Source organism: Mytilus trossulus, chromosome 3, assembly GCF_036588685.1.
Source record: "Mytilus trossulus isolate FHL-02 chromosome 3, PNRI_Mtr1.1.1.hap1, whole genome shotgun sequence".
In the NCBI taxonomy this organism is placed as follows: Eukaryota; Metazoa; Mollusca; class Bivalvia; order Mytilida; family Mytilidae; genus Mytilus; species Mytilus trossulus.
Window position 1 is genome coordinate 83,874,608 of NC_086375.1, and position 13,398 is coordinate 83,888,005.

At 30.7% G+C, this 13,398-nt stretch overlaps 1 protein-coding gene across 3 annotated transcripts in view; it reads left to right on the forward strand.

Annotated features, from left to right (window-relative positions):
* The window catches only part of LOC134712668 (A disintegrin and metalloproteinase with thrombospondin motifs 16-like), a 57,688-nt gene that overhangs the window by 18,695 nt on the left and 25,595 nt on the right, over nucleotides 1-13,398 (forward strand). The window lies entirely within an intron of this gene.

Genomic DNA, 13,398 nt, shown 5'->3' on the forward strand with positions numbered 1-13,398 from the left:
ACAATAAAAATGCAAGGGAGCCATCAGTATCCATTATCCTAGCTATAAGGACAACATTATCAAATGGTGTATAAAACGTGATTACCGCACGATTGATGTTGATCAGCGATACATAAGATATAACATGACTAGGATATAAACAACAATAAGTTACTGTATTTATTTTCACAATGACCAAACGTCTGTTTTCTACGTTAAAATTGATAAAGATTAGGGATTGAAAACTAACTTAATGGCAATAAAGATTATTGCAGCTTTCCATTTTCGAACTTTTTGTTTCTATGTAGCAGCACCAATTATCATTTCGTTGGCTTGGAGGAGTGTGGCATATCAAGTATCTAAACAAATTTACTCCCTTATTTAAACTCAACTCCACAGAGTTAAACAAACATTCGCGCAATCGAAACATCATCTTGAAGATACTAACTTTTGAAAACATTTTGTTTGAATCATCGTGGTGTTTATCATGTCCTTATCTATAAGAAGATATTGATGCTATAAACGTTGTTCATTATATTTTTGTAATGAAATAATGTTTGTTTTTTTCAATCAGTTCTTATTTGAAGTAAAATACCTACTAGTGGAAGTTTGCTGCTCTTTTCCGGTTTCACGTTTGTTAGTCATTGATGAAGGCTGTAATGTGACCTAAAGTTGTTAATTTCTGGGTCATTTTGGTCTATTGTGGATAGTTGTCTCATAAGCAATCATACCACATCTTTTTTTTTTAAATCAGACAACTATGTATACTTGATTAAAAACAAAACTGTGATGATAAATGTAACAAAGTCTTGTACTTATAAGCTTGTCAGGTATCACTTTTCATTTACCTAAGGACTATGTTTATTAGGGCTAAGCGATATCGCATTTTGCATGCGTATTAAAGTTACTGTAATTTTAATTATAATTAACTGACCAAAAAAGGCAGATATAAACGTTATGCTTTAATATGAACAAAAGAGGGACGAAAGATACCAAAGGGACAGTCAAACTCATAAATCTAAAACAAACTGACAACGCCATGGCTAAAATGAAAAAAACAAACAGAAAACAATAGTACACATAACACAACATAGAAAACTAAAGAATAAACAACACGAACCTCACCAAAAACTAGGGGTGATCTCAGGTGCTCCGGAAGGGTAAGCAGATCGGTAATTCGGTAGGTCAAATTCATGAAAGGGAAGGGGATTGTAGTTACGACGTAAGGAACATACAACGACGTAAGGAACTTGTATCATCCAAGACACTTACACCTGCACGTTGTTACAAAGCTTGATTTATTTTTTTGTGCTCTTGTACTGAGTAGAATAAATAATTGCCTTCTTGTCAAAATAGAGCGGTAACCCTTTTTGGCTGCATTTCTACTAAAGACAAATGTACAAAACAAATCTGAAGCACAAAACATGGAACAATACTTGTATAACCTCATATTAAATTAAGAAATTATCAAATCATTCTATTGAACCTGCTGATCTCAGGGAGTTTACTTTTCTCAATTTACAAAATTTTAAATGAAATGTTTATGCAAGCCGTCACTGTGTACAAAATAATATCCAGTAAAGCGAAATAATTAATGCGTTTTTTTATATAAAAATGATCGTCTGATCAGTACGTGTTGATTTTTGCTTGATTTAACAAGGGCATAATACTCAATGTTCTTATACATGTAAATAACCAGGTCTTTCAAAATATTTTACATTAATACCACACTTCACAGAATATAGACCAAAAGATAAGTATTTTAATTACTCAATTGTTAAGCATGATCAATTCAGATAATTTAATAAACGTAACTTAATTGTATGAGTGAATTGTCCAACTTAATTGTATTGTCAAATTTAAATGTTCTCTGTGCTGATGTTATTGTCCTTCCGTTTCAAAAGCATTTTGACAGAAGTATTTGCAAGCGACGTATAATTCCATACTGAGGAGTACAATATCATGAAATTCGTTTAGAAAGTCTAAAGTTGGCAGTATATTATACTATATACAGACCTCAGTTTTAGACCCAGTGTATTCATTTATATAACTGTGCATAAGGCTAAGTACATAGTCCTTAAATGATACACACTTAGAACCTGCAGATTTTCAATTATTTATTCTAAATTTTTGTGATAACAAAGTAGTGCTTGTCTGTCATTTTGAAAGATGTAACAATGAAATATGATCAAAGTAAATTTTGTTTAAGTTTATGCAGGTAACTATTTGTAGTACATAAAAAGGACAATGATAAAGTAGATTTCAGTTTAAGATAGAAAAACATATACTTACTTAAATGGTAACGACTTTTTTTATCATTCATTCTTTAAAATTAACTCTTCATAATTGTGCATTTCTTAGTTCTCAAATTGTATGAAATAACCAAAAGGGACACTGTTTTTTTTGTAAAGGTTTTAATTGTTTCTACTGAAATTACAAGAATGAAGGTGGCCTCTTCGTATCATAATCTAGTGTCTAAGAAAATTCTTATATACTGTACAATTGATAAAAAGATGCTTCCATAACGATCAATTTAAACATACGAGGTATTAACAATATGGCATCACAATGTCTGTAATGAACTGAAGCAACGCCGAATAAAATAAAAGACATAATGAAAACACCTTTAACTAAATACATTATAATAAACTAATCAGAGCAACGATTTATCACCCAACTTAACCTATTACCTAATGCCCGGTTACTAAAATTGCAAAAGTTCATATATCAGCCTACAGAGCATTACAAATGGAAGGTTAGGAATACGACAAGCATTATAAACTATTTGTCAATAAACATTTATATTTTTTAAAACATTTATGTGTAGCAAAGGATCTTCAATTCTGTCATATTTACATTTAGAAATTCAGAGGTTACCTTCCCATGACCTATGATCAATAGTGATTTCTGAGAATAATCATTTATCTTCAATTTTGTGTCGTTTCAATCTTTAACAATGAGTTTTTGAAAATATGATGAATGCAACAGGGCATTCAAGCATTTAATGTCTCAGTTAATTAGTATTTCAAGTTAACAGAGGAAAAGAGAACCTGCCAAGGACATGGCACAAAACAGAAGTACAACGAAAAAACAAAAATACCAAAAACATAAACATGCTGCATACACTTACGACAGAGCAAGACAAACCAAATTAAAAACTTAGGATAATTTCAGGTGCTCCCAAAGGTCAAGCGGATCCTGCTATAAAAGTAAAACCTGTTATGTAGCTCGTGGTAAATAAGATACTCTCGGGAAAAGAGTAAGGATATAGAATTAGGGCATATAAAATTATGATTGATCGAAATTATAATGAATCATTTCGTTTTGCAAATATAAAGATGCTAATCGTTGTTCCGTATAAACATTAGATTAAAAACAAAAATACGTTATATCATACCATTGTTTGAATTTGTAGTGATGAGACTAATTAATAATGGAACATAATGGACATCATAGTTTAAATATTATAGTAAAACTAGAAATGGAGACAGTTCAATACCAGTTATTGTTGTAGTGATGGGGATTGTATGACAACATGACTTAACAGTTACCATAATGACTTTGCAATGACTTTGTAATTGTTGTAATATATACTACAGAAACTTGACCTGAAATATAGATAATTCGTATTGTTAATTTGAAGGATATAAACACAAAGAAAATAAAACTATAAAGAACGAAAGTAGCGTTTGAAATAATTAATTGTAATATCATGAGACATAATTGAATAAGTGTTACAGGGTCAACATTTCAACGTCGGCAGTTGTTAGTATAATTGAATCAACAGTTGTTAATACTCTGCCCTTTTATGACTACTCCTGTTTCAATACACATGTGAACGTCGTCATATCTTAGTGGAGACAAACAGCTCAATCTCTTTTATAATAGAATATTCAACGCTTGGTACGTATTAATCTAATTAGTGCCATATTTCCTTAATAATATGCGGTTACAGGTATTGTTGTTAGCTGTTTTGTAATAGTATAATAGTATAAGTAAATAAGTCAAGAGTCTGTAATTAGGGGGTTGTCGTTAGTTGTTACTTGTTTAATTCCTTTTTGGTGTTTGTTTGTTTGGGTTTTGTTTGTTTGTGGTTTTCTCTTTTAATTGTTTCACATTTTGTCATGACGGATCCTTATAACTGACTACTGGTACCTTTGATAACAATTTACACCACTGGGTCGATGCCTCTGCTGATGGACGTTTCGTCCCCGAAGGTATCATCAGCCCAGTAGTCAGCACTTCGGTGTTGACATGAATATCAATTATGTGGTCATTTTTATAAATTTCCTGTATACAAAACTTTGAATTTTTCAAAAAACTAAGGATTTTCTAATCCCAGGTTTAGATTACCTTAGCCGTATTTGGCACAACTTTTTGGAATTTTGGATCCTCAATGCTCTTCAACTTTGTATTTGTTTGGTTTATTACTATTTTGATATGAGCGTCACTGATGAGTCTTATGTAGACGAAACGCGCGTCTGGCATACTAAATTATAATCCTGGTACCTTTGATAACAATTTACACCACTGGGTCGATGCCTCTGCTGGTGGACGTTTCGTCCCCGAGGGTATCACCAGCCCAGTAGTCAGTACTTCGGTGTTGACATGAATATCAATTATGTGGTCATTTTTATAAATTTCCTGTATATAAAACTTTGAATTTTTCGAAAAACTAAGGATTTTCTTATCCCAGGTTTAGATTACCTTAGCCGTATTTGGCACAACTTTTTGGAATTTTGGATCCTCAATGCTCTTCAACTTTGTATTTGTTTGGGTTTATTACTATTTTGATATGAGCGTCACTGATGAGTCTTATGTAGACGAAACGCGCGTCTGGCGTACTAAATTATAATCCTGGTACCTTTGATAACAATATATGGAATGTTGTTGTTTTTATAAATAGCTGTAAAGTGACACATCGTTGAATACACACCGTTCTTGGTGGCTGGCAAATAGTTAACCTATTCGCTCTAATACCACATCTCTTTATCTATATATACTATTACCATTTCTTATATATATAGATATTTTATAGGGTTATTGCATGAATATTGGGAAATATTGTCCCGAGTAGAATTTTATATTGCACGAGCTTGCGAGTGCAATATATGTTCTACGAGGGACAATATTCCCCAATATTCATTCAAATAACCCTTCTATTGTATAGCAATATAATATGTGAAAGTCAAAATTGGTTTAAACTAAGATTTAAACGTTGATGACGACATGAATTTTGAAGATTTATTGCACTAGCGCAATATAAGAATTTATTGCACGCTACCTTTTGGTTACGTTCTGTGGGAAATATTACTATATTGCTATACAATAAAACTTATTATCTATTCTTTTAACAGCTTGGAGAATATTAAATGTGTTATCAAGTATCATTTGTTCATAAAGAAATTGTTTAAGTTTTCTAAATTTTAAATTTTAGTATTAGAAACATGATTGCTTTTATACACTAATCATCTCAGAACTATAAATCCTATGTTTTTGATTGAAAACTTTATTATTCGAAATTGGTTCAAATACCCGTTTACGATTTCTCAAGAAATCATAAATTCGTGATTCCGGTTAAAACAAAAACCTTTAAAAATAGCCTGATTTTTTGTGGTATTCGGATTATTAAACCTATTGTTTTCTATTTTGTGTTTTTAAACTGTCTTTCAAAAGTAATACATTTTGATTGCGATTCGCAACGGAAAGGTGAGTCCCTTACTTAATGGTAGTTTTATCTTAAAAAGCATATTCATCACAGTTTAGAATCATGTTTTGATATTTATATCAATGTATACAATTTTTTCAATTATCTGGACACGAGTTATAAGTAATATAAGAAAATATCAATTTATAAATTTGATGCGCGTATCTGGAGTTACCGTTATCAGAAACAGTCGAACCTTAAAATTTATAGACACTATTAGAGCTTTATGACCAGACAGTGGCAAAAAAGGGAATAGAAAGATTAACCAGATTGTTTTTCAGTCTGTAAAATTAAGGTTATGACTTTTTTCGAATAGTTACAACAGTACATCGATGACTTGGTGGTCCATTTAGATATAGGAAGATGTGGTGTGAGTGCCAATGAGACAACTATTCATCCAAGTAACAATTTAAAAAGTAAACCATTATATGTTAAAGCACGGCCTTCAACACAGAGCCTTGGCTCACACCGAACAACAAGCTATAAAGGGCCCCAAAATTACAAGTGTAAAATCATTCAAACGGGAAAACCAACGGTCTAATCTGTATAAACAAAACGAGAAACACGTATATATTACATAAACAAACTACTGCACATCAGATTCCTGACTTAGGACAGTTGCAAACATTTGCAGCGGGATTAAACGTTTTAATGGATCCAAACCTTCTCCCCTTTTCTGAAACAATAGCATAACATCACAACATAGAAAAACACACGATAAAATATCAATTGGCAGACTTAACTCAATCAAAAAAAGTATGATTACACAATGAACGAATAAATTTGATCTGCGATATCTGAATACAAATGCACAGTTAATTATATATTAGAGACAAACATTCATGACCAACAATTTAAGCTAACAAACAAATTCAAACAAAGCCATGGCAGGACATCATTGAGAAATATTTAACCAATCAAAATTTACTTTAGAAAAAAACCGGTTTTAAAAAAATAATTATAATCTTGAAGTTTATACAAATGGAGTAAGAATAAGTGAAAAATTGAAGATATTACAAATAATCAAATCCATTTGTTTATATAATTTGTTTATCCATTCTGTAATGAGTTTTAAAGATAAGACACTTACGTAAGACATTTCAATAGATGTGTTCATTTGATTAGAAAATATACTATTGGACTGAAATTATTTTGTTAAATTAGTATGAAATAGATGGATCAGAATTGTTTCGAAAAGTGCTGATTTTTCGCCAAAAAAAAACCAATCTTCGTTTATTATAATCAGTTTTTAACTATAATTACCTTGTATATAAATCTCTTATATGTAATAAGTTTATGGCTTTTTGTTTATCAATGTCTCTGTATGGTTTCTTGTTTTATGATATACGTAAAACATATTACATGATACAGATAAAAGTAAACACACACATCAAAGGCAACGCCAGTGTTCTGATGTTCAATTTTTATAAATCGTATACGAATAAGACCATCAATACGGAATTATGAATTTTCTGTTCTTTATATTGAATTTTCAAATGAGTATAATTTATTATTTACTATTATCTATTTTTCAAATTCTGAGGTATTGTCGAGAAGACAATGCGTGTTTGAAGAAAATAGGCCAGTATACAAATACAATTTATAATGATAATCTGGTTTTTTTTCAAAATGGTGCATTGGATTTAATTCGACGTTTGATATATGAATTGTAATCAGTTCGTCTGATTAAATCATCTAATGAATACGTTACAATATACTATTACATGAATAGAAATATCAAATCTTTATGCACGAAATAGATTTTTATCATTTATATACAATTTGCTTTTGAACAGCGTAGGCGAACTTGATATAACATTTGTCAAATACACATTTGTGTACGCTGACTGACTATGTTGCAATTGGTTTTCAGAAATTGTTATTGTAAGATGTTGGCCTCTCTACACAGGAGATGATATCAAACGCGTTTTATACAAATAAAAGTCAATTTCTCAGGCACAACTTAAATAAATTTTATTTGAATTTGTTTCGTAATTTCAAACATTATGTAATCGAAACCCAAACCTGCTGAGAGTTTCTTTTATTCAGTAGGGGATTCATCTCCGAATCACATGCATCAATTAACGTGGATTGATTGGATTATCGCTACAACAGGCACACATTATTATTATTGGTCTTCAAGATTAGATGTTTTAAACTCTTGCGAGTAAGATAATTTGTGTCGATATCGAATAGCAATTGCCAGTCATTGCCTTCTTCCAAGCTTTTATGAATATCATTATGTCATAACGTTGACAATGCAAATTGATCTGCACAATAGGCCTAACTTGAGGATAAACGTGACATAGTTTATTAGATGCATATATCCATTGCTGACTGTTAATTTGTCAAGGTTACCTGTCGAAAACAGTGATACCGAATGAGGATCATTAATAAAATATAGATCATGTGTTTTAATATTTTTTTAACAAGTATATACTGCAACGTTTTCTTGTTATGAAATTAATAAGTTAACTAGAGTAATCACATATTGATATGATATTTAGTTTTTAACGACATTATAAAAAGAGCTCAACGCAATCATAAGCATAGTTTAAAGGTCTATTTAAATTGCCTTTAATTATGCACAATTATTCAGTTATGGTTATTTTACTTTTTATTCTAACTGTCACTCGAAATTTTAATTAACTTTTCTTTGATTCACTCTGTCTGTTAAAAGAAGTGTTTTCAATATAGTGTTAGTATTTTTTTTTTTGGATTGTGCTAGATAGAAGAAACATATGGCTGTATATACTTTAATATTAAATACTTATTAAATCAGTTACATAAAAAAGTGACAAGGGTTACTGCTCAATTGAAAACTACAATTTTTTGTTAACCAAAGTCAATTTGAGGAATCGACATGATCTGTCAATTTAAACGGAAAATGGTTAATACTTTAATGCAATTATTTTTGTGCATTAATATGTAAGAGGTTGTGTACGGAATTACGACATAAATTATGTATCAAAGACACTAAAAATGATATATATCTATTCTAAACTCAATTTGATTTCAATTAGTTATATTTTGCAAGTCAAAGTCGATGCAGTTAGCCATCTAAAATAAAATGGTTTGTATCTTCTATTGTGTACTAGTGTTTATCACTTAACACATATTCATTCAAATAGTATTCAACCTTGAGATCGACAACACCTTAAGTATTAAAGATACATTAATAGAATCAGGTTACAAAAATGTTCATTTATTGTTACTTGATGCACTTGCTATGATGACTTTCTGTAATAAAAGTCACGTTGACTTTTGACTTTTTCTGAAATATGTGTTTGCTCGAATGTTAAATATTTTAATTCTAAAAATGTTTTAAGTGGAATTGCAATTCTCTTAAATGAACGTTTTCTAGTTTGTTAACGACATTTACACAAATGAAATGTGTGCCACCAAATGATGCACAAGAAACACAACAACCAGATAACGTTGACTACAGTATGAACGAATATGGGAACTATTTATTGCTTATAATTAAAAACATGTCGTAATTAGCCACACACATTCAGTCAAAATAAAATATATCTAGAGGCTCTAAAGGGCCTGTATCGCTCCCCTTGTTCTATGTGAAAATTAAACAAACGAAGCAGATGGATTCATGGCAAAATTGTGTTCTGGTGATGGTGATGTGTTTGTACATCTTACTTAACTAAACATTCTTGCTGCTTACAATTATCTTTATCTTTAATGAACTTGACCCAGTAGTTTCAGTGAAAAATGTTAGTTAACGTTTACAAATTTTATGAAAATTGTTAAAAATTGACTATAAAGGACAATAACTCCGTAGGGGGTCAATTGACTATTTCGGTCATGTTGACTAAGTTGTCGATCATACTTTGCTGAACATTTTTGCTGTTTACAGTTTATCTCTATCTAAAAAAAATATTCAAGATAATAACCAAAAACAGAAAAAAATCATTAAAATTACCAGTTCAGGGGCAGCAACTCAACAACAGGTTGTAAGAATTATCTGAAAATTTCAGGGCAGATGGATCTTACCCTGATAAACAATTGTATATCCTGTCAGATTTGCTCTTAATGCTTTGGTTTTTGAGTTATAAGCCAAAAACTGCATTTTACCCCTATGTTCTATTTTTAGCCGTGGCGGCCATCATGATTTGATGCCCAGGTCACCGGACATTATTTAAACAAGATACCCTATTACTGATTGTGGCCAATTTTGGTTTAATTTGGCCCAGTTGTTTCAGATAAGATTTTTGTAAAAGTTAACGACGACGGACGACGACGGACGACGGACGCAAAGTGATGTGAAAATGAGGTTCCTAGATAATGACAGTATCAGGATATGTGATAGTGTTTGCGTATTGTGGTCTTTGAGATAAGGTATATTTTGATAAAAACCTAATCTGAAATACAGGTAACATTAGCTTTTGTTGAACAGGAAGATTTGTATTTTTTGCAGTGTGAGCAATATGTTTCGACATAAATGTTAACTCCTGTGATTATTATTTTAATTGATCTGCTTACATTTAACACTAATCGATCGACGTAGATATTTGATAACTTTAAATTTGTGATTTTCTGATTACATAGTTCATAATAGTACAACTATATGACCTGGTTTTAAGGTCGACTTCGTATTTCCAAGCCTTTGTTTTTCAATATACTGTTTTGAAGACCACTTTTTGTCGCTTCATGTGATCGTCCGTGGTATGTTTCTGAAGTATGATTTTGTTCGTTTGGTATTAACAATCTCTAATTCTTAAAAACGGAATTTTGCACTAATTGAAGATTAATTAAGCAAGAAAGATATATTGCGCACCAATTATTGTTTAAAATATAAAAAATAAAGATAGATATCTGCATATGATGTACAAACTTTTGATCGAATGAAGGGTATCAATATTTGATATTTCTATTGTCTCTAATAAGGCTCTTTAAAGAAGTGACCCACCAGCGAGCTGCCGTCTCAATGATCCGGGTCAAATCGTAGAAATAAATGTTTTGTCTTATTCAAGACTTATTTAGAGCGAATTTTTCCATAATCAGAAAATGTGGTTAACTATCGAAACTATATGCAAACATAAACAATTTTTTTTTTCTAAACACAGCTTATATTTTAAATAAAATTCAATCATATGTAAATATATCGAGTTAAATATGATATTGTCAACTCTGCTAGACTCTTTTTTAAATGCGTTGCTTGATATAAATATAAATTGCATTTGCAACACATGAACAAACTCAAAAGTATATAATTGGAGAGATTGAGCATTACATTATCTAAGGTGTCAAGCATTGTTGCTTTGTTAAACATATCATGTGTAAACATTTAGGTAAGGGTTAACATTGATTTACTTGTTAAAGGTAGAAATAGTTTATCATACATCATTAAGTTCAATGTTAAATGCAAATGAAATATGGGCTGTTATATTTAAATTCATGAGTTAATATCACTTGCAGTATACTCCTATTGTATGTTTATTTTAATGAAAATTGTCAATAAAATCAAATATATCATAGTTCAATTATATTTATCATATACTTAGCATTAATATTATATCTTTTGTTTATGTCAAATGAGCGGAAGTACACAAGCCATAAATTCCCACCGGGCTGACAAGCCATATCAGGGGCATCTCGTGCACAAAGCCCATAATAGTGCCTCTAGTAAAAGTTACCTCCGGTATCGTCTTTTTAATTTTCCATTTTGACGTCAGATATTAGTTATAATGACGTCAAAAATTATTGGAACTTTTGTGATGTCCAATAATGACGTACAAATAGCGATAGGGTGTATTAAAAAAATCCAGTGGTAAATCTGTTTGTACAGAACTAGTTGTTATCTTTAGCAGGAACATAAGCTCCATTGGTTTATAAATTCTGTCTACAGGTGCGATATTCCAATCGATTTTCAGCTTTTACAATTTCAGTACAAACGAAGACTTGGTTTGGAAGTTTGACAGTATCATGTTTACGGGGATGTTGTTTACCGATCCCGAAAATTTAAATCCGATCCAGTAAAGCTGATAGATCCTCTAATTAAACTTATTCTAAAATTCCACATTCAATATGTTATCAAATCTTTGAATATTGTAGTTATGTGTACAAAAACGATTTAGTTATTAGTTAACTAAACACAAACTAAATATTATTGTTATACACATACGTACATTCAAAGTCCCATTATCTTTTAATACATTTACTTTGTCATTGCACAAGGTCATGTTTTTCAATTACTGTTTTGATTATAGCTCTTCATCTTTTATATTAAGCTTTGTATTTCAAATATTTTGGCCAAGAGCATCACTGAAGAGACATGTATTGACGAAATGCGTACTGGTGCAGAAAAAATTGATGCCGTTAATGTTATAACAACTAAATTAGATGTTTGTTGTGTATTGATTATATATTTTGGGGACTTTGTTTCGATCTGATGAGAAACGTCCTTTTCAAATAATTTTATTTCGTATTATATTTCTCCCTTGTCCAATCTAAGGCTATGATTTGGCGCAAGCGTGCATGTTTGACTCCTCCTCACTCTGTATGTCATTGTTCTAAGTCAGGATCCCTTAATTGAGTGGTTGTTGTCTGTATATCATGATTGTATTTCGTTTCTTGTTTTCTACATAAAATGATCGTTTTAATTGTTCTATATTTGGAAGTTCATAATGTACTATACATTATATGTTTTGCCTGCTGTTGGAGCCGTATGATGACCTATAGGTGTAAACTACTACACCATTTGGCCTATGGTGGAGAGATGGCGCTTTGAATATCCCTCCTTATTGTTATATTAAGCATATTTGTATATGTTTGTGTTGATACACATTTTAATTATTTGATTTATTTTGGTGTTTTGTTTCTTTGAAGTTGTTTTGTTCGGCCTTATCATCATGCTTGTTTCTTCTTGCGTACAATCGCTTGTTAATGATAATCTTATTGCATTTAAAGCAATACAATTAAAATAATTGAAATTTGTGCGTTACAACATTTGTAGAAATCACCAGATTATACTTATTTTTTTATATCTAATGTTTTGAAATTATAAACTGTTTCAGTTCAGTGTGAATTCTAAAGCAACTTAAATTCAAAAAAGTTCGCTTAAATGAGTTCGATCTACTGTTTTTTTCTGTAATTGTTTACTGGATATCCCGTTGATAGTACTGTTGAGAAAGTTCTTTTGAAAAGGTTATTCAAAATGAAAACGTATTATGATATTAAAGGTAAAATGTCATCATACTTAATATAAATATAGTATCTATCTCACGCTGTTTATATAAGAAGATTGATATTTTAACACTTTCCCATAGATTCAGTGCAAACGATATTACTATGTAAAAACTATAATAAAAGAAATTTTAATGCATACAAATAAGGATTGTATGTAACTGTATGTCAATTTACAGAACTTTGGATGCATAAATAGCCACAGAGTGCAAAATATTTTTTATTGTTGTAAAAAACACTTCCCTCTTAACTAAATAGATTTGATTTGCACTTCAGTGGTCCTGTTGTTACTTTGTTTTCATTCTACAGTTGAGGTATTTCCCGCGGTTTTAGTTTGTAACCCGGATTGTTTTCTCTCAATTGATAACTGACTTTGAACACCAGTAATCTACTGTTACATTTATTTTCTTGAATGCAAGTAAACCTATAAAACAATTTTAATAGTGCTAGTAAGATAATTAAATTCTTTTTCATTGTTTGCTACATTTATTGATATCTACGTAAATCAAAGT